Source organism: Pleurodeles waltl, chromosome 1_2 (genome assembly GCF_031143425.1).
Source record: "Pleurodeles waltl isolate 20211129_DDA chromosome 1_2, aPleWal1.hap1.20221129, whole genome shotgun sequence".
Classification (NCBI taxonomy): Eukaryota; Metazoa; Chordata; class Amphibia; order Caudata; family Salamandridae; genus Pleurodeles; species Pleurodeles waltl.
The window spans coordinates 539,343,175-539,366,872 of NC_090437.1; positions in this window are offsets into that span (position 1 = coordinate 539,343,175).

Below are 23,698 nucleotides of genomic sequence, written 5' to 3' on the forward strand. Positions count from 1 at the left end.
TTTTGTAATTCCCCATAATTCCTCCTGATTTATTCCTTATCATTTATCCTAATCATTTTCACTTGTCTCCAGGATCTGTCTAGTGCGTCTCAATGGGTCGGTTGTGTTGTTCTGAAATAGTGAGCCTATGTCACAAAAATTAATATAAATCAAAATCCCTTTGTACATTGTGTGTACAAGTCAAACAAAGCTGATTTATTTTTATTTCTTGAAATATATATATGAATCAATGTGTGTTAATATTTACTGAAATGTTGTACCAATATTTGCATAACCCGAAAGCATGCTTCTTTTGTTTGGGCAGTTCACAATGGTAACACTAACGTCAAGTAACTTAAGTATTTCTAAAATGTTAAAATTAATTTCATAGATGTAATACTTAAGTTGCTTATTAATGTATTATGCCCTTTCTGTTTACTTATACTGCTGGAGAAATTCAAATATCATTTTGTTGGTATTTTTAAATTACTTCTACAACATAAGTACATTTATAGGGCTTGATACATTTTCAATCCACTTTAGTAAAGGTAGAAATATTTAAAATATGTCTCTGAAATATCTTTATTTAAATATATTTTTATAAACAATGTCAATAATTAAAAAAAATAAAAACTGGCTTTCAGGTTAGTCAAATATTGGTACAACATAACAGTAAAATGTAACACACATTGATTCATATGAAATTAAAAAAGAATAGGATATTCAAGTGAAATTTACCAGACTTAAGATGTTTACTTTGATGCATTTCCTACATTTTACAATCAATATTTTTTTGTGCCTGATTTAGATTTTTGCATGTGGGATACTCAAACATATACATAATAGAATTTCCCTCCCTCAAAGTCCAAGGGCATTGTAAAATATTGACCTTGGAATAGTTGGAACAAAATGGCTGTTTTCTGTGTGACGGAACATTTCATCTGCAAAAGTCCTTTTAAGAAATCTAGGGCCATATTTATACTTTTTGACGCACAACTGCGCCAACGCAGTTGTGCGTAAAAACTTTTAACACCGGCTAACGCCATTCCAAAGCGCCATGCGGGCGCCTTATTTATGGAATGACGTTAGCCGGCGGAGCTGACTGGTGTGCGTCAAAAAAAATGACGGCAAGTAGGTCTGAGGCAAAAAATCTGCCTCAACCCGATTTGCGCCATTTTTTTTTACTCCCACCCTCCATTGACATGACTCCTGTCTTAGCAAAGACAGGAGTCATGCCCCCTTGCCCAATGGCCATGCCCAGGGGACTTATGTCATTGGGCATAGTGGCATGTAGGGGGGCACAAATCAGGCCCCCCTATGCCACAAAAAATTAAAAAAAGAATATACTTTCCTGCACTTACCTTAATGTCCCTGGGGTGGGTCCCTCCATCCTTGGGCGTCCTCCTGGGGTGGGCAAGGGTGGCAGGGGGTGTCCCTGGGGGCATGGTAAGGCACCTCTGGGCTCCTTCCGAGCCCACAGGTCCCTTAACGCCTGCCCTCAGCAGGCGTTAAAAAATGACGCAAACGCGTCTGGATGTCATTTTTTTTGACCCGCCCACTCCCGTGCGTCATTTTTGCACGGGAGTCTAAATAAGGCGCACAGGCCTGGGAGTCATTTTTTAGACGGGAACGCCTACCTTGCATATAATTAACGCAAGGTAGGTGTCCACGCTAAAAAATGACACAAACTCCAAGAACTTTGGCGCTAGACGCGTCTAACGCCAAAGTATAAATATGGAGTTAGCTTTGCGTCGGATTTGCATAAAAAAAACCGATGCAAATCCGGCGCAAACGGAGTATAAATATGCCCCCTAGTTTTCATCATTGATGATATTTCAATTTGATACAGTAAAGGACATTGAACTAAACAGACTGGCATTGGTGAATGAGTAAAACATGGAAAATTGTCACATTTTACAAAAATTGACATGTTTTCATCATTAAAAACAAATTTCTAATATATGTCAACATTCAAAATTAAATCATTAATTCTAATGTTTTTGATCATTTTGGCTTGCATGTTTAATACTGATTGTTCAAAATACTGACTCACAATTGTGAATTTTGAAACATCCACTGCATCATAGATGCATTTGAAGCTATGTTACGTGTAAAGGGGGAAATCAACACCTTGACAATTGTAAAGGAATATCACACTTGACACAGAAAATAATTTTGCGCTGTTTGTTACAAATGTCACAAAAGAATGTTACATTTAGTTTAAGTAGGCATGTGTCAGCTCAAAACAGTCCTTAGTATGTGAAAAAATATAATGGTATCCTTTTAAACAAATCATAGCAAAAAACACATCATGATACACCTTCTGCAAAACTTATACCTTCAAGTCCACTTCTTGTGCATTGGTCATTAGATACCCTTAATGTTGAAGCCAAACGTTGTTGCTGTAACAAACATAAGTTATTTGAAACAAAAATTGAAAAGTAAACTTACCCCTTTCATGCTGCTGTCTGGCCTTCAACTGCTTATCAAGGTGGGGATAGACCACGGCAAGTATGTGGGCCACTGGGGGTCAGGGTGGGTGCATGCTGGGAGGAGGAGCGCATGTTTGGAGGACTGGTTATAGCTGGACTTTAGCTGACTATATGGTCCAGCATCATAGGTCCTCCCAGCACTTCCTGCAGGGAATGCTGCACTGCTCGTAGACCTACAGGGTCCACACCTTCTTTGCAAATGCCTTCCAGATGTCCTTTTTCTGATGAGAGCTAACCTGTATGAATACAAAATAGGCAAGAGCAAAAACTTGATGACTTCTAAGTAAACATGTTTTAATTAACACACATTTGAAAAATCTGTTACAAGCATTCAAATACATTAAATAAGCATATTTGTTATTAATATTGATTTGTGTTTTTATTGATTTTCTCAAATTTAAAACATACAAATTTGTAGCAACCTGTTGAGTAACTCCTTCCATTGCTATGTCCATATTTTACTAATCCAGGCCATTAATATCATCTAGACTGAGCCATTTTCATAATCTCTAAAACATTCAAATTGATTGGTATGCAATAATTCAGGTAATAGTTAAATGTTAATGTTTGAATTACAGTTTTTAATTTTTGAAAAAAATAACAAATATTTCAAAATACAGATATCTCGAAATATACTGCAAAAAATATGTCAAACACACCACACTTTCTAATGTTTTGGTGCTGAATATTTAAAATGTGTTTAAAATACACACCATAATTTAATATCTAAAAAATAAAGTTAACCTTCATTTCAATCACTACACTTTACTCATTAACTAAATGGGACATTCTAGCCTGTGTTTTTTAAAAAAAACTAAAGTTGCTCATAATTAAACTGCCAGTTTGAAATGTAACTGTTCTTCTGGTGAGCCATATAGCTTGCTGAAGAGGGACAGGACCGCTTCCGCCAGCATCTCAGCTCCTCTGGTGAAAGGTTTGGGCCCCTGTCTCCTGATTTGCCCAGAACCGTAGCTTCCAGTCAGTAAAGAGCAGCAAAAGTTAAGGAGATGTTGGTGTTGGCACTGTTAGAAGGCAAGTGAGCTTTTTTGGACGCTGCATATGTATACAAATGATGTGTATGACCATCAATGGAAACGAACAATGCCATTGGCTTTCAAAGATAGCTTTCACGTACATTAGACAATGGCTGTGTCCCTCATGGAGCTGCACACCCACTACTGCTGACTTCCATCTTCTTGCAAATGTCCTGACGTGGGGTCAGGTGTCTGTCATTTTAAATAGTGAAATAGTGTGTTTGTCAATTTCAGATGGGTCACCACCGCTCGAAATGGTGCCAAGTTTTCATAAATATGCAATATGTTAAAGTTATTTCCTTGGTTTTTTGAAAAATTGATTATGTTGTGCATTACTGTGGTAAAATGTGATATTTATGCAGTTGTCTTTACACTACCATTGGCAGAACTGTTAATAAAGTTAAAATAAATATTGCTTTTGTAACTGATTAAATTAAAACATCTAATTTATACATTTTTTTATACAAATAGCATGTAAAAATTTGAACGAAAAAACATATGTTCACAAATAAATGTTGTGTAAAAATATACTGTAAAGAAATCTTTGACACACAAATTTATGTTAAGTTTATTAAGGAGAGTGAGAGGACGATGGCTTCAAGTCATTAGACCATTTCAAGACCTTGTCACCATGGAAGAATGGGATATAATAAAAAATTACAGATTAAATAGGCAACCGGTTATTTATTTATGCCACAGCTGGAGCCAAATCTTCTTCCTCACAATAGAAATCCCAATAGTCTAATACACTGCTGCAGTATCTGGTGGGTAGGTGTAGGGCAAACTAGAAGGACAGTGTGAGGGTGCAAGAAGCTCTGGCATAATTATAAGTCTAGGTCGATGATAAATTGTCAAACAACCTGAAGGCAATCCTGCAGACAGGAGGAGGATCTAAGTACCAGGAGGAGCTGGACCCGTTGGAGGATCAGGTGGCATCAGTCATCCCAGCAGAGTTGTTGGCATGAGTGGAAGGACATGGCAGTGCTGCAGTTAAGGACCAGCAAGATTAATGGGGTAAGTGGCAACAAGGGGCAATATGCATATAGAAGTCATGCTGTGCAGTGCAGCAAGCTACGTTCCTGTGCTGCACTATATTGTGGCACGGGAGGGACAGGAATTACATGTTCAGTCATATGTCACAAAAAATGTAATTCTACTGCCCAGTTACATGTTGTACAGCCCAGTCAAGCTCTATTGAATTTGTCCAGTTCATGTGTGATGTGCAGCACCAGTCCAGTTTCACCTTTGTAGTCTGGGACATATAGTGGAACATATACCATGATTGACCAGGATTACAAGTCCGACTATACAAAGCACAGCTGGACTGGAACAGCACATTATGCATGGACACTTTAGCCCTGCTTAATCTGACTGTGACAATGTGGGCTCCCTTGCACCATGTGTCTAGTGTGCCTGTCTTGAGCCCATGCATCCAAATCTGGATTGTAAAGCAATGGAATGGAATGAGGTTGCCACAGGACTGCTCCTCATCTGAGTGTGGGCCCAGGTGTGATGTCTGTGATATCTCATCATATAGGATCATTCAAAGATACATGTGTATAGTCACTAGCATGTAACTACATTGAGTAGGTGTTGGCTTCCATGGGGCAGAACATTCCACCTCCTCTTATGTACAAATCGTTACTGGGGGTTGTGGTGAATGCAAATAATGCACATCAGAGGACCATGAATGTTTGTTGAAAGAATAGATGTTGTGTGAGCCATAATGGGCCCTTGGTGGTGCAGTGAAATGTAGGTGTTCCTGAGCACATTGAACTGGTACTATGCCTGAATGAGGAGACATTACATTGCAAGGAGGTGAGTTGTGGTGGGTGTACTACAAGGTAGCCTGAGCGATACTCATCCACTGCACATTACCTCAGCTTACTCTCATAGGCAGGGCAGGCGAGCAAGCTGTGTAGCAGTGTTACAATGGCTGCCATGACAAGAAAAATCACACTTTTCACACAGTGGTTGTGTTAACAATGGAAAGATTTTACCATCTGAAAGACAACTACAGTTCAATTTGCCCACATTCCCTACAAGTAACATATGTCCTATACATCAATGTTGAACAGAAAGTGAATGGGAATAAAATCTGTATGTCAGCAAGATTACTCATGTCAACATCTAGCATAGATCAACACTAACATATTTAGGGATAGAGCCCATTGTGTGTGCCCTAGAGGAAGTCTGTTGGTCCTCAGTCACAATAAGAAAATCTCTGAGGCAATCAAAGTCTCCTGGACTTCGCTACATAAAAGGGAGCAGTCCCTGGCTGGCATTGCTGGTGTCATGAGGCAAAGGCAACAACAACAGCCCTGCCAATATGACACCAGTAATGTTACCGCCCAGCTTGGGACCATATGCACCATTCTCCAATCTATGGAGCACAAGCAGAGCTCCTATATTCTAATTATGAGTGCATTTCACATCAACCTTATTGGCAGATCATAAGGCCATTTTCACCACTGTGCTGCCTTCCTGGTTGGCACAAGCCAATGCTGCCAGGGAGAGGGGAGGCATATCTTCTGCCCCTAATGTGTGTGTGCCTCAGATGCCTCTTGCACAATACCACCACCCTCAGGGGAGGCACAACACACATCAGAGGAGGAAAATGTAGATTTCTAATGGAGAACTGCCAATTAACATTTGTCTGTGCCTCTTGCCGACTTTCTCATTGGCCATGTGTTTATCATCATCCCACCTCCTATGCTGCCTGGTACTGTCCCCTTTTTGTTTGCCCACCTGTTAATCTGATCAAGATCAATGTGTGGACCTACTTGTCCCCATAGAAATTTAGACCTACTCCTCACAGTAATTCTCCCTACCACAACATGTCACATTACAGGTATGCTGTTTGTACTCTGTCTGGACATCCTTTGGTGATGAACAAAATTGGCCTTGTAGCGGCAAGAACTGCTAATTTGTAAATTCCTATGTACAAACCTGTAAGTAAATAAGCCCACATGAACTGGTGCATTGTATGACTGTTGCAGGTTGGACTAACTAGATGATGGCCTCTTCTTATCATCTTAACGAAATAACACTACATTCACTATAACCTGCTCTGGTTGGACATACTCAAGCATCATGTACATCCACTGCCCTGGCATTATGTCTTAAGTCTCATTTAATTGTGGTATGAGAATAAGTATAATTTACTAGACTGGCACAGTAAAAATGCCTTAATAATCATAAAAATGCTTACCTTCACAATATGGATCATGTGATCCATGTGAGCCACCAACACAGTTTCACATATCCGCATATATCTTGCTCCGTGACCATGACAACACGATAAAGCATATGTGATAGCCTCAATAAGATCCTAAATTACCAAAATTATGCATGCACTGACAATATGCAGATACTAATGCCATGACTTCTTCTGATTTAGCATCATACCTATGCCACTCAAGAAAATAGAACCCCAGTGCAACACCTTGGATATCAGTATACATGAAATGGTACTTCAGTTTATTACGAGCGGCGAAGACAACCCTAGCTTTCTTCTGGAAAAAGCGGACCCGCCTCCTATAACTTTGTGGCTAACGCGGTTATGGAAAATCCTCGCCATGGAGCGTTTGGTTGATAAAGGGGAGGGTACATGCAGAAATTTTTATTACATATGGCATCCCCTAGTTCGGTTTCTTTCCAGGGGACTTCTCTTCACGACTTGTAGCCCTAGACTAAGGGCCTTGCACCTCTTCCATATTTAGAAACCGGAGTCTGAGACGGGGGAGACTAGAGAGGACCCCCCGTAGGCCCAGGGAGGAGGACCCACAAACACCAACTTCTCTTAGCTACTCTTGACAGGACCAGGGATGGATGGTTTGTTGTATGTTAACTCGTTTACTGTTTTTTTTTACACTGTTTCCCTTACGGTACATGCTGGCTACGCTTACAACCTTGCATGATGATAAGTGTCCCTTAAAGTAGAGTGTTCTTAGTGCACAATGTAACACTTACTCCAGCTGAGGACAAACGACAAAGGGAATGGAGTTGTATTGAGTAGTCTATGATGCTTATTGATTAAGTATGCTTGTACTGTTTCACAAAATGTCAATAAAAAGAAGATTACAAAAAAAAACTTAAAAACAAAAATCTCAATTATTTTTTTACATAAGTGTCCATTATCACGAAGAATGCTTGCACCAAATGTTTTGTCTATCACATTCTTTTTTACTAATGTGTGGACTTTACAATTAAGAAATAAAAAAAAGCTGTTTTATTTCCTGTCATAACTGTAAGTAAAATATGTCAATGACGTTTTCATCTTTAACATTTTTATGAATCAATAAACTGTAAATGAAAAATAATGTTCAGACATACTTTGTCAAATTAAAATCTTTTTAATAATAAATGTGATACTTTTCTCATACATATTTTAATCAATTAAAAATCAATCTAAATTATCTTATTTTTTGTAAGGTGTAATGCATATGTGTTCATTTATTCACTTATTAGGTTGCAAAAAACGCACCTGTCTTAAAACGTAAAAACAAAAATGTAAATTGATTTTTGCTGTAAGTGTCCATTATCATGATGAATACTTGCACCAACATTTTTTGTCCTTCACATTATTTTTTTTTACTATTGTATGGACTTCACAAATAGGAAATAAAAAAACAGGTTTATTTCCTGTCATATTTGTAAGTAAAATATGTGAATCACATTTTCATCTTTAACCTTTTTATGAATCAGTAATCTGTAAATGAAATATAATGTTCAGACATACTTAGTGAAATTAAAATCTTTTTAATAATAAATGTGATACTTTTCTCATAAATATTCTAATCAATTAAAAACATAAAAGGAGAACAAAAGGCTTTCCGATTGCAACAGGATGTCAAATGGTACCCTCCTCGGTAAGAAGCATCTTTTGGCCATAAAGCAATCCCCTAAGGGTTCTTTCTTGGGAGGGGTGGGTTTAGGTTTGACAGGTTTATTGACAGGTAAGATGTGAATCCAGGAGGAGGAGTACGGATTGGAGGGATAGGATAAGATTTAATTTTGGAGGTAGAGGAAGCAGGATTGGGGTATGTGCATCCATCTGTATGTTTGGCAGTTGCATTTGAGTTTGGTGTATGTTCTGTATGTTTGGATGTGTGTTTTATGTCAGGTGTTTGGTATTCGGGTGAGTGTGTGCCCTTGGTTTTCATTTAGTGTTGTTTTGTGTATCTGTGTGCTTTTGTGAGTGTGTTGGTTTAGATAAGTGTGCTGTTTAGGTGGTTGGTGTGATTGTGTGCATGTGTCTGTATGTTTGACAGTTGCATGTGGTTCTGGTACATGCTGTGTATGTTTGAATGTGTGTGGTTTGGCATTCTGGTAATTGTGTGCATTTGGTTTTGGCTTATGTTATTTTGTGTGTAGGTGTGCCTTTGCGCGAGTATGTTGATTTGGATGAGTGTGCTGTTGGGGTGGTTGGTTTGGTTATGGTGCCTGCGGGTGTGGTGGTGGTTGTGGGAGTGGTGGTGGTTATGGTGCTTATGGGTGTGCTGGTGTTTTGGGGCATGGTGGTGGTGCCTATGGGTACGCTGGTGGTTGTGGATGTGGTGGTGGTTGTGGTGGTTGTGGATGTGTTGGTGGTGGTTCCTGTGGGTCTAGTGTTAACAGTATATGAAAGTTGTTTTTGTGTTTTTGTTTCTTTGTGTGCTTGTGTTTATGTGTCTGTGAGTGTGTGATTGTACTGCCTGTGGCTGTTAGAGGGGATGCCTGCAAAATAGTGAGTGTGCTTGAGAATGGGTAGGACTTGGGAATTGAGTTGAGGAAGGGGTCTGATTTGGGCAGAAGGTTGGACTGAATGGAAGGCTGCAGTGAGTGAGGACGCTTTTTTTGTAAGCGATCTCTGCATTCCAGTCATTGAACTGTGAGTGGCATCCAGAAATGAAACCATTTGTTGCATTTAGCAGCTAGGGCCCTGGATGCCATTCACTATTGCAGCTTGGCCTACAGAGATTCTGATTAAGAGGTCAACAGCCTCCTCACTCCTCACAGGTGGGGTAACAGGGGCAGGCGGTGAGGTGTCTGTGGCAAAGGAAACCCCAGCCCTTTTATGGGGCTGAGTTTGGCCGAATGGGAGGGAGAAACAGGGAGGGTAGAGATGGGTCTCTAAGTGGTGGACAAGGATGAAGTTGGTACAGTTCCTGTAGGGTCCACCACCACTAGGGACCGGTCACTTGCGGAGGCCTCTGAAGATGATGAAAAAGTAGTGGCCTCCATTTCAGTCCCATCACCCTCCATGCCACTCTGTCCATTGATGCCAGATGTTTCAGCAAACGAAACACAGTGGCCAGCTGCTTTCCCACCTTCTTGGCCAATGTCCCCTTCGCCTGTTCTTGAAGATGCTCTAAAGATGTATAGTTTTATTGTATCTGTGTAAATGTACCTGGTCATTAACTTTTTTTAAAAACATTTTTCAAATTTTCATATTTCACCTTCTTCCAGGCTTTTAAAGGTTGGTTTATTTTTATCATTGTCTCATGCATGTAGGGAACATCTTCAGAAACTTTTTGGTCATTTTTGTAATTCCCCATAATTGCTCCTGATTTATTCCTTATCATTTATCCTAATCATTTTCACTTGTCTCCAGGATCTGTCTAGTGCGTCTCAATGGGTCTGATGTGTTGTTCTGAAATAGTGAGCCTGTGTCACAAAAATTAATATAAATCAAAATCCCTTTGTACATTGTGTGTACAAGGCAAACAAAGCTGATTTATTTTTATTTCTTGAAATATAAATATGAATCAATGTATGTTAATATTTACTGCAATGTTGTACCAATATTTGCATAACCCGAAAGCATGCTTCTTTTGTTTGGGCAGTTCACAATGGTAACACTAACGTCAAGTAACTTAAGTATTTCTAAAATGTTAAATTAATTTCATAGATGTAATACTTAAGTTGCTTATTAATGTATCATGCCCTTTCTGTTTACTTATACTGCTGGAGAAATTCAAATATCATTTTGTTGGTATTTTTAAATTACTTCTACAACATAAGTACATTTATAGGGCTTGATACATTTTCAATCCACTTTAGTAAAGGTAGAAATATTTAAAATATGTCTCTGAAATATCTTTATTTAATTATATTTTTATAAACAATGTCAATAATTAAAAAAAATAAAAACTGGCTTTCAGGTTAGTCAAATATTGGTACAACATAACAGTAAAATGTAACACACATTGATTCATATGAAATTAAAAAAGAATAGGATATTCAAATGAAATTTACCAGACTTAAGATGTTTACTTTGATGCATTTTCTACATTTTACAATCAATATTTTTTTGTGCCTGATTTAGATTTTTGCATGTGGGATACTCAAACATATACATAATAGAATGTCCCTCCCTCAAAGTCCAAGGGCATTGTAAAATATTGACCTTGGAATAGTTGGAAAAAAATGGCTGTTTTCTGTGTGACGGAACATTTCATCTGCAAAAGTCCTTTTAAGAAATCTAGGGCCATAATTAAACTTTTTGATGCACAACTGCGCCAACGCAGTTGTGCGTCAAAAATTTTAACGCCGGCTAACGCCATTGCAAAGCGCCATGCGGGCGCCTTATTTATGGAATGACGTTAGCCGGCGGAGCTGACTGGTGTGCGTCAAAAAAAATGACCCACACCAGGCAGCGCCGTCGTAGCGGAAAATGGAGCTTGGGAGTCAAAAAATGGGGCAAGTCGGTCTGAGGCAAAAAATCTGCCTCAACCCGATTTGCGCCATTTATTTTGACTCCCACCCTCCATTGACATGACTCCTGTCTTAGCAAAGACAGGAGTCATGCCCCCTTGCCCAATGGCCATGCCCAGGGGACATATGTCCCCTGGGCATGGTCATTGGGCATAGTGGCATGTAGGGGGGCACAAATCAGGCCCCCCTATGCCACAAAAAAATAAAAAAAATATATACTTACCTGCACTTACCTTAAGGTCCCTGGGGTGGGTCCCTCCATCCTTGGGCGTCCTCCTGGGGTGGGCAAGGGTGGCAGGGGGTGTCCCTGGGGGCATGGTAGGGCACCTCTGGGCTCCTTCCAAGCCCACAGGTCCCTTAACGCCTGCCCTGAGCAGGCGTTAAAAAATGACGCAAACGCGTCTGGACGTCATTTTTTTTGACCCGCCCACTCCTGTGCGTCATTTTTGCACGGGAGTTTAAATAAGGCGCACAGGCCTGGGAGTCATTTTTTAGACGGGAACGCCTACCTTGCATATAATTAACGCAAGGTAGGTGTCCACGCTAAAAAATGACGCAAACTCCAAGAACTTTGGCGCTAGACGCATCTAACGCCAAAGTATAAATATGGAGTTAGCTTTGCGTCGGATTTGCGTAAAAAAAAACAACGCAAATCCGGCGCAAACAGAGTATAAATATGCCCCCTAGTTTTCATCATTGATGATATTTCAATTTGATACAGTAAAGGACATTGAACTAAACAGACTGGCATTGGTGAATGAGTAAAACATGGAAAATTGTCACATTTTACAAAAATTGACATGTTTTCATCATTAAAAACAAATTTCTAATATATGTCAACATTCAAAATTAAATCATTCATTCTAATGGTTTTGATCATTTTGGCTTGCATGTTTAATACTGATTGTTCAAAATACTGACTCACAATTGTGAATTTTGAAACATCCACTGCATCATAGATGCATTTGAAGCTATGTTACGTGTAAAGGGGGAAATCAACACCTTGACAATTGTAAAGGAATATCACACTTGACACAGAAAATAATTCTGCGCTGTTTGTTACAAATGTCACAAAAGAATGTTACATTTAGTTTAAGTAGGCATGTGTCAGCTGAAAACAGTCCTTAGTATGTAAAAAAATATAATGGTATCCTTTTAAACAAATCATAGCAAAAAACACATCATGATACACCTTCTGCAAAACTTATACCTTCAAGTCCACTTCTTGTGCATTGGTCATTAGATACCCTTAATGTTGAAGCCAAACGTTGTTGCTGTAACAAACATAAGTTATTTGAAACAAAAATTGAAAAGTAAACTTACCCCTTTCATGCTGCTGTCTGGCCTTCAACTGCTTATCAAGGTGGGGATAGACCACGGCAAGTATGTGGGCCACTGGGGGTCAGGGTGGGTGCATGCTGGGAGGAGGAGCGCATGTTTGGAGGACTGGTTATAGCTGGACTTTAGCTGACTATATGGTCCAGCATCATAGGTCCTCCCAGCACTTCCTGCAGGGAATGCTGCACTGCTCGTAGACCTACAGGGTCCACACCTTCTTTCATAGATAGCTTTCACGTACATTAGACAATGGCTGTGTCCCTCATGGAGCTGCACACCCACTACCCGTTCATCTTCTGCTGACTTCCATCTTCTTGCAAATGTCCTGACGTGGGGTCAGGTGTCTGTCATTTTAAATAGTGAAATAGTGTGTTTGTCAATTTCAGATGGGTCACCACCACTCGAAATGGTGCCAAGTTTACATAAATATGCAATATGTTAAAGTTATTTCCTTGTTTTTTTTGAAAAATTGATTATGTTGTGCATTACTGTGGTAAAATGTGATATTTATGCAGTTGTCTTTACACTACCATTGGCAGAAATGTTAATAAAGTTAAAATAAATATTGCTTTTGTAACTGATTAAATTAAAACATCTAATTTATAAAAAAATTTATATAAATAGCATGTAAAAATTTGAACGAAAAAACATATGTTCACAAATAAATGTTGTGTAAAAATATACTGTAAAGAAATCTTTGACACACAAATTTATGTTAAGTTTATTAAGGAGAGTGAGAGGACGATGGCTTCAAGTCATTAGACCATTTCAAGACCTTGTCACCATGGAAGAATGGGATATAATAAAAAATTACAGATTAAATAGGCAACCGGTTATTTATTTATGCCACAGCTGGAGCCAGATCTTCTTCCTCACAATATAAATCCCAATAGTCTAATACACTGCTGCAGTATCTGGTGGGTAGGTGTAGGGCAAACTAGAAGGACAGTGTCAGGGTGCAAGAAGCTCTGGTATAATTATAAGTCTAGGACGGATGATAAATTGTCCAACAACCTGAAGGAAATCCTGCAGACAGGAGGAGGATCTGAGTACCATGAGGAGCTGGACCCGTTGGAGGATCAGGTGGCATCAGTCATCCCAGCAGAGTTGTTGGCATGAGTGGAAGGACATGGCAGTGCTGCAGTTAAGGACCAGCAAGATTAATGGGGTAAGTGGCAACAAGGGGCAATATGCATATAGAAGTCATGCTGTGCAGTGCAGCAAGCTACGTTCCTGTGCTGCACTATATTGTGGCACGGGAGGGACAGGAATGACATGTTCAGTCATATGTCACAAAAAATGTAATTCTACTGCCCAGTTACATGTTGTACAGCCCAGTCCAGCTCTATTGAATTTGTCCAGTTCATGTGTGATGTGCAGCACCAGTCCAGTTTCACCTTTGTAGTCTGGGACATATAGTGGAACATATACCATGATTGACCAGGATTACAAGTCCGACTATACAAAGCACAGCTGGACTGGAACAGCACGTTATGCATGGACACTTTAGCCCTGCTTAATCTGACTGTGACAATGTGGGCTCCCTTGCACCATGTGTCTAGTGTGCCTGTCTTGAGCCCATGCATCCAAATCTGGATTGTAAAGCAATGGAATGGAATGAGGTTGCCACAGGACTGCTCCTCATCTGAGTGTGGGCCCAGGTGTGATGTATGTGATATCTCATCATATAGGATCATTCAAAGATACATGTGTATAGTCACTAGCATGTAACTACATTGAGTAGGTGTTGGCTTCCATGGGGCAGAACATTCCACCTCCTCTTATGTACAAATCGATACTGGGGGTTGTGGTGAATGCAAATAATGCACATCAGAGGACCATGAATGTTTGTTGAAAGAATAGATGTTGTGTGAGCCATAATGGGCCCTTGGTGGTGCAGTGAAATGTAGGTGTTCCTGAGCACATTGAACTGGTACTATGCCTGAATGAGGAGACATTACATTGCAAGGAGGTGAGTTGTGGTGGGTGTACTACAAGGTAGCCTGAGCGATACTCATCCACTGCACATTACCTCAGCTTACTCTCATAGGCAGGGCAGGCGAGCAAGCTGTGTAGCAGTGTTACAATGGCTGCCATGACAAGAAAAATCACACTTTTCACACAGTGGTTGTGTTAACAATGGAAAGATTTTACCATCTGAAAGACAACTACAGTTCAATTTGCCCACATTCCCTACAAGTAACATATGTCCTATACATCAATGTTGAACAGAAAGTGAATGGGAATAAAATCTGTATGTCAGCAAGATTACTCATGTCAACATCTAGCATAGATCAACACTAACATATTTAGGGATAGAGCCCATTGTGTGTGCCCTAGAGGAAGTCTGTTGGTCCTCAGTCACAATAAGAAAAACTCTGAGGCAATCAAAGTCTCTTGCACTTCGCTACATAAAAGGGAGCAGTCCCTGGCTGGCATTGCTGGTGTCATGAGGCAAAGGCAACAACAACAGCCCTGCCAATATGACACCAGTAATGTTACCGCCCAGCTTGGGACCATATGCACCATTCTCCAATCTATGGAGCACAAGCAGGGCTCCTATATTCTAATTATGAGTGCATTTCACAGCAACCTTATTGGCAGATCATCAGGCCATTGTCACCACTGTGCTGCCTTCCTGGTTGGCACAAGCCAATGCTGCCAGGGAGAGGGGAGGCATATCTTCTGCCCCTAATGTGTGTGTGCCTCAGATGCCTCTTGCACAATACCACCACCCTCAGGGGAGGCACAACACACATCAGAGGAGGAAGATGTAGATTTCTAATGGAGAACTGCCAATTAACATTTGTCTGTGCCTCTTGGCCACTTTCTCATTGGCCATGTGTTTATCATCATCCCACCTCCTATGCTGCCTGGTACTGTCCCCTTTTTGTTTGCCCACCTGTTAATCTGATCAAGATCAATGTGTGGACCTACTTGTCCTCATAGAAATTTAGACCTACTCCTCACAGTAATTCTCCCTACCACAACATGTCACATCACAGGTATGCTGTTTGTACTCTGTCTGGACATCCTTTGGTGATGAACAAAGTTGGCCTTGTAGCGGAAAGAACTGCTAATTTGTAAATTCCTATGTACAAACCTGTAAATAAATAAGCCCACATGAACTGGTGCATTGTATGACTGTTGCAGGTTGGACTAACTAGATGATGGCCTCTTCTTATCATCTTAAGGAAATAACACTACATTCACTATAACCTGCTCTGGTTGGACATACTCAAGCTTCAGGTACATCCACTGCCCTGGCATTATGGGGGTCATTCCAACCCTGGTGGTCGGTGTTAAAGTGGCGGCCAACCCGCCAACAGTCAGGCGGTAAAAAAAATTGAATTCTGACCCTGGCGGCAACCGCCAACAGAGACCGCCACTTTAACACTCCGACCGCCACGGCGGGACAAACAAACAGCGCGGCGGTCACCGCCAACAGGCAGGCGGCAGACAATGTACCGCCCACCCTATCACAACTCACCAATCCACCACCTTTTCCGGGGCGGGAGCCCGCCGATAAAAACACGGCGGAAAAAGACATTTCAAATGGAAAACGCTCACCTCTATACACTCCACGAGGAATCTGGACAGCATGGAACCCGAATTAAACATCCTACCAGCTATTGTCTATCTGCTCCTCTACCAGGAGCACGAACGCCGGCGCAGACGACAACGGTGAGTACTGCACCTACGACACAGGGGAGGGGGGAGGAGAAAAAGTTACGGGCACACACATACGTGACACACCCACCCCCCCCACACCCCCCAACTACCTACACACCAATGCAGAGCAGCAATTCAGATTGACACCCCCCAAACCCCACGGAAGAATGCAAAGACAAAATAAAATGATCATTAAAATTGAAGTATATTATAGCATATTTGAAGTTAAGTGAAATATGAAATATATAAATAAAATATATTACAACATGAACAATATATACATAGCTCAAAAGCCCGGCCCATATTTTGCTATTATCCATTGTTCGTGGGCCAATGGGCCTAAACACATGGGCAAAGCCCACACACGAGACCCGATTCCATTGGAGAGAACACTGCAGGGGCATCAGATAGTAAAACTACAGGCACCTCAGGGGGAAGGAAAGGGGGGGCACCTCAGCCACATGAGTCCACGACACCAGATCCATGAGGGGCCTCCATGGCCACTGTACCATCCTGGGGAGTGCAAAGCCACAGTCTCTCAAGTCTCTACAGTGGGTGGATTGCCCACTGTACCATCCTGGGGAGTGCAAAGCCACAGTCTCACAAGTCTCTACAGTGGGTGGATTGCCCACTGTACCATCCTGGGGAGTTCAAAGCCATAGTCTCATAAGTCTCTACAGTGGGTGGGTTGCCCACTGTACCATCCTGGGGAGTGCAAAGCCACAGTCTCTCAAGTCTCTACAGTGGGTGGATTGCGCACTGATCTATCCTGGGGAGTGCAAAGCCACAGTCCATCAAGTGGATTACAGACTCCACTGGTTCTGGAGGAGGCATGGTGCCCAGAGTGCTTTGTGAAGCCCTGGCCGACACAGATCCGGCCCTGCCAATGGGCCAGCGGTGCTTGACAGGAAGGGCCCAGCGGAGCAGTACAGAGACGGCAGTGCCCAGCGGAGCGGTGCTTGAGATGAAGGGCCCAGCGGAGCGGTGCTTGACAGGAAGGGACCAGCGGAGCAGTTCAGAGACGCCGTTGCCCAGCCGAGCGGTGCTTGAGATGAAGGGCCCAGCGGAGCGGTGCTTGACAGGAAGGGCCCAGCGGAGCGGTGCTTGACAGGAAGGGCCCAGCGGAGCAGTTCAGAGACGGCGGTGCCCAGCGGAGCGGTGCTTGACAGGAAGGGCCCAGCGGAGCGGTGCTTGTCACGGCGGTGCCCTGTTCAGCGGTGCTTGTCTTGAAGGGCCCAGTTCAGCGGTGCTTGTCACGCCGGTGCCCTGTTCAGCGGTACTTTTCTTGAAGGGCCCAGTTCAGCGGTGCTTGTCACGGCGGGGCCCTGTTCAGCGGTGCTTGTCACAGCAGGGCCCTGTTCAGCGGTGCTTGTCACGGCGGGGCCCAGTTCAGCGGTGCTTGTCACGGCGGTGCCCTGTTCAGCGGTGCTTGTCTTGAAGGGCCCAGTTCAGCGGTGCTTGTCACGGCGGTGCCCTGTTCAGCGGTGCTTGTCTTGAAGGGCCCAGTTCAGCGGTGCTTGTCACGGCGGGGCCCAGTTCAGCGGTGCTTGTCTTGAAGGGCCCAGTTCAGCGGTGCTTGTCACGGCGGGGCCCAGTTCAGCGGTGCTTGTCTTGAAGGGCCCAGTTCAGCGGTGCTTGTCACGGCGGGGCCCAGTTCAGCAGTGCTTGTCACGGCGGTGTCCTGTTCAGCGGTGCTTGTCTTGAAGGGCCCAGTTCAGCGGTGCTTGTCACGGCGGTGCCCTGTTCAGCGGTGCTTGTCACAGCGGGGCCCTGTTCAGCAGTGCTTGTCACGGCGGGGCCCAGTTCAGCGGTGCTTGTCACGACGGTGCCCTGTTCAGCGGTGCTTGTTTTGAAGGGCCCAGTTCAGCGGTGCTTGACATGTGGTCCCAGGGAACCAGATCGGGACAATATTTCCCGCTCAGTCGCCATCCGACCTTTCGCTTGCGGGCCCTCCTGTGCTGGAGTCCTGGGCCCGTGGGTGTCCTCCTTCACACCCGAAATGGGGCTGGTGGGGCCCTCCTGGGCAGCTCGCCTGCTGCCGGACTTGTCCGCCCTGCTGCCCTTGCCCTCCTTCGCCGATTCTCTGGGCCCCTTGCCTCCCTTTGTGGATGTGCCAGGTGAAGGTGCCAGGGTAGTGTCTTTGGGGGCTGCCGTCTCAGGCCTCTCGCGCCGGCCCTTCCCTTTTTTAGTTCTTTTCCCAGGGGGTGGGCTGGCTGTCCCCTTGCTGCTGGCCGATGTTGCTGCCCTAGGAGCTGGTGGACTCCAATAGCCCTGGACTATGGTCCTTGTAGTTGCAGGGCTTGTGGTGACTGAGGTGCTGTTTGGACTCTTACGAGATGGAGGGGGTGGGTCAGGTGATGCAAAGAGGTTCATTTTGGAGAGGAAAAACTTTTTAGGAGCAGTGAGAAGGGTAGGTGCAGTGGGTATGGGAGTGGAGGAAGAGGATGTGGTTGTAGGAGAGTCAAGTGTGCTGTCTTTGGGTGCAGGTGCTTGTGACGGAGGCTGTCGTGAGCTGGATGGCTGTTGGGTGGGTGGCTGCCTGCGTTTGTGTGGTTTGGAAGAGGGGGTGACAGACACAGTGGGAGAGGACACAGTAGACGTGTAAATGGCAGTGGGGGTGGTGACTGCACGTGTGCGGAGTGTTCTGGTGGGTGTGCTGGTGATGGACGTACTGGCTGATGGTGGTGTGCATGCAGGTGTGAGTGGAGACGTCACAGGGAGGGAGGAGGGAGACGAGGACGAGGGGGACATAGAGGAGGCAGTGGCTGTTGGCATGTCTGCATGTGGATGTTGCTTGTGTGAATGCTTGTGGGATGTGTGGTGCTTATGTCTGGATGAGCTGCCCTTGGGTGTTGATGTGTGTGCAGGCTGGTCTGTAGGTGTGGCTGGGATAGGCAGAGGAACAGGGGAGTGGGACTGGGATGAGGAAATCGGAGGGGGGAGGCAGGAGACAGGGACAATGGCTGCCGTCAATGCTGAGGTCAGAGCGTTGAACGATCACTGATGGGCAGCCTGACCCGAATGAATGCCCTCCAGGTATGCATTGCTCCGGTGCACCTCCCTTTCTACACCCTGGATGGCATTCAAAAGGGTAGACTGCCCAACAATGAGCGTCTGGAGGAGGTCAATGATCTCCTCACTGAGGGCAGCAGGGGTAACTGGGGCAGGGCCTGAGGTGGCTGGGGCGAAGGAGATGCCCGCCTTCCTGGCTGAGTGGGCACGGGGCGAACACTGAGGGGCTGCTTGGAGGGCAGAGCTGGTGCGCTGGGTGGCGGTTGTACCTGTTGTAGCGGTGGGCACGGATGTTGCCTCCACCACAAGGGAGCTCCCTTCCGAGGGCGTGTCTGTGTCGCTGACGTCTCCACGGGTCCCCGTTGTGGAGCTCCCCTCGCCCTCCGTCTCACTGGAGTCGGTTGCATGGCCCTCCGGGTCCATGTGAGATGCAGCTCCCTCGTTCTCCGATGCCACTTCTCCTCCGCCTGATGATGCTAATGCACACATGAACAGGAAGACCACAACAAAAGGAGGGGGGAAGAAAGACATGTTGAGTGCATGCATTGGCGACACCATTGGCGGAGAGTACAGACTCAGAAGCCCCCTGCAGTACGCCACGCACTCGGTGTACACTACTCAATAATCGTGACTTGACCTACAAGTCTATGGACGACAAATGCACACATAGGTGACCCAGGGCCATGGATAGCTGTACTTAGCACCATACAGAGGTGGGGGGCGGGGGCACAGGGCCATGCCGTACGGAGGGGCCTAGCCTACAGAAATCACCCTGGCCTAGAGATAACCACAGCCCTCCTCCCCCACCCAGACACCTCCACTGTGCGCTAATATAGCAGAATTTGCTGATACTCCCTTGTGTCTGCTGTGATGTCCTCACGCGCCCATCCAAATCGGGGTAGGCCACGGCCAGGATCCGGGACATCAGGGGGGTCAATTGCCGTGTGGCACCCCTCCTAGGTTGGGAGGCCATCCCCAGCAGAGCCTCTGCGGTCTTTCTGCTCCCGCGGCGGATGTCCTCCCACCTCTTTCGGTAGTGGGTGCCCCGTCTGTTGTGGACCACCAGGGCCCGGACATCCTTGGCGATGGCACGCCAAATGTCGATCTTCTGATGGGCGCTGACCTATGTGAAATGTACAGGGGGGGAAAATAAATATCATCATTTTCTGCATGGTCGATGTGAGTGGCCCCCCTCCCCAACCTTGCCATATGGCACATGCTCTCATCTGTCGTGCGATGCATGCCTCATTCGCTCCCCTCCCCACCATCTTTCATTCACCCAACTCAACCCAGGCATTGGGCACAAAACATTGTCCCAGTGTACTTACCAGTTGGTCTGGAGGACCGTAGAGTAGCGCATACTGGGGGAGGACCCCATCCATGAGTGTCTCCAACTCTTCTGAAGTGAAGGCAGGGGCCCTTTCCCCAGTCGCAGCAGCCATTGTCTCTTCCAGACCGAGGTCACAGCAGCACTTGCAGTATAGGTCCTCTCCTGTGGATGATCAGGTTTCGAGTGATTAAGCAGATAGAAAATGGCGGTCACGGCCGCGGCGGTGCGTACCGCGGCGGTGCGTACCGCGACCGCCGGCGCACTTCCTCATTGGCTCCTGAAACCCATAGGGTTCAATGTTAACCAATGCGGCTTAGCACCGCGGTCTTCGACCGCCTACCGCCACGGTGTGCCACGCCAGCGCATTGTCCTCACATCCCATTGTCACACTTCACAGGTCAGGCAGCCGCCATTTCAAGGGCCCACATGGCTTAATTTCTACTGCGTCACACAGGCCTAGGCCTTCCATTGCCACTCATACAAGCCATTCAATGCATAGAGAATTGTGTACTGTGCAAGCTGTGGTTACGTACCTGTGGGTTGATTGACTCTGTGCTCCATGTTGTCCTTCCTAGGCACCGTCCGCTATGACTTGCGAGGAGATGGAGGACTGTTCCCGTGTACAGACCGCTGGTGGACCTGTCGACAATGGAAGAACGACATGTCATACTCACGTACAGACTTGACAGAGCCACTATTAATGAGCTGTGTGCCCAGCTGGAGCCAGACCTGATATCACCCATCTGCCAACCCACAGGGATTCCCCCTCTAGTGCAGGTTCTGTCAGTACTCCATTTTTTGGCAAGTGGATCATTCCAAACAACAGTGGCCATTTCATCTGGGATGTCACAGCCTATGTTTTCTAAGGTTTTGTCCAGAGTGTTGTCTGCCCTGATGAAATACATGCAGAGCTACATTGTTTTCCTTGAGGTGGGCGATTTGGCTACAGTGAAGGGTGATTTCTATGCCCTTGGACATATTCCCAACATCATTGGTGCCATTGATGGGACCCATGTGGCTTTGGTACCCCCCAGAGAAAGTGAACAGGTGTACAGGAACAGAAGAAGTTATCATTCGATGAATGTCCAGGTGGTCTGTTTGGCAGACCAGTACATCTCCCATGTAAATGCCAAGTTCCCTGGGTCAGTGCATGACGCGTACATCATGCGAAATAGCAGCATCCCTTATGTGATGGAACAGCTACAGAGACACCGTGTGTGGCTAATTGGTGACTCTGGTTACCCCAACCTGTCCTGGCTATTGACCCCAGTGTGGAATCCCAGGACAAGGGCAGAGGAACGGTACAATGAGGCCCATGGGCGTACTAGGAGGGTGATCGAGCGGACATCGGCCTCCTGAAGACCAGGTTTAGGTGCCTGCATATGACAGGTGGATGCCTAATGTACTCACCAAAGAAGGTGTGTCATATCATCGTGGCCTGCTGTATGCTTCACAACCTGGCTTTGCGACGCCAGGTGCCTTTCCTGCAGGAAGATGGTCCAGATGGTCGTGTTGTGGCAGCGGTGGAACCTGTGGAGAGTGAAGAGGAGGAAGACGACGGGGACGACACAGACAACAGGGACAGAGTGATACAACAGTATTTTCAATAACACACAGGTAAAATTCAACACCGGCATTTTACAATTACTTACACTCTCCTGCTTCTCTACTGTCTGTCCTATTCCCCCAGTGTATGTTAACTGAGTTGTGACTTTCCCTTCAAATTTCAGAGATGTGGCCCCCACTGCGTGACCTCTGCTTTGTTTACCCATGGACTACAGCTGTGTGACAGTGGTATGTTCTCATCACTGTGTAGCAGCACAGCTCCCACCCAGCGGGCCCATGCCTCTGTCTCCAGGACACGTCAATCAGCGGTGTGTCCACCACTACAGGGCACCCAGGTTAACCCACCACCCCAACAACAACAGGGACCTGGGGGCAGTGGTAGTGGGCACACGGTCCAGGGGACGGAGGCCCAGGAACACAGGGGAACTGGAGGACTGCTGTGCGACAGGGGGGCGACAGGCCAAGGGAACCCACTCTCCACGAGGCCCTCTCCTCCATCATGGGAGCATACCACCACTCCCAGGAGTCCTGGCCTAGTTTCAGGAGACCCAGCGCATGCAGGAGGAACAGTATTTGGGGTTTAGGGAGGAGCTCAGAACCATCAGCTACGCCCTGGGCACCATCGTAGGGGTGCTGAAGGACATACAGAAGACCATGAGGGACACCATGGCACTCCAAGGGGCCCCTGACACTAGCCTGGACGATGAACTGCCCACCACCTCCGCCGCTAATGGACAGGACGTCCAGCCACAGGAACACCACGCCAGCACCCCACCCCCTGCAGACGGAGAACCACCCCGCAAGCGGTCCCTGAGATCCAGGAACAGGACAGAGCACGATGGCAAGACCCCCGCCAAGAAATTAGACCACCCTGATTGTCATCCCACTGTCCCACTTTGTTACCCTGTCCATATTCGAACTGGCACAGCTCCACTTCCTATGCCCATATGGGCAGTGCACCTGTGAGACTAATAGACTGGACTCTGCCATGGACATTCCTCCACCATCACTCATCACCATTTTGCCACCCCTTCCAATAATTAGCACTTCAATAAACACCCTTGAACCACAAAACAATCTGGAGTCAGTCTGTGATTTTTAAAATGTGTATTATCTATGACAATGACAAAATCCTTTCGAAAATGTAATGTCAACATACCTATGTCACACATCACAAGTCCATGAAGGATGCAAGCAGATATCACACGTTAGTAACCACACCTGTGAAACCGTAATGGAAATGTACAACTCAGTTAGCAAATACTGCTTCAAATTAACAGACAGGATAGAGGTAGAAGTGTGAAAGTAAATGTACTAGTAAAGAAATTGTTCTCACCTGTGTGTCACTGGAAATATTGCTGTATGACAGAGTCCATGTTGTCAATGTCTTCTTCCTCAGCTTCCTCCTCATCACAGTCCACAGGCTCCACAGCTGCCACAACACCGTCATCTGGAACATCCTCCTGCAGAAAAGGCACCTGGCGTTGCGAAGCAAGATTGTGAAGCATAGAGCAGGTGATGATGATCTGGCACACCTTCCTTGGTGAGTAGAATAGGGAACCACCTGTCATATGCAG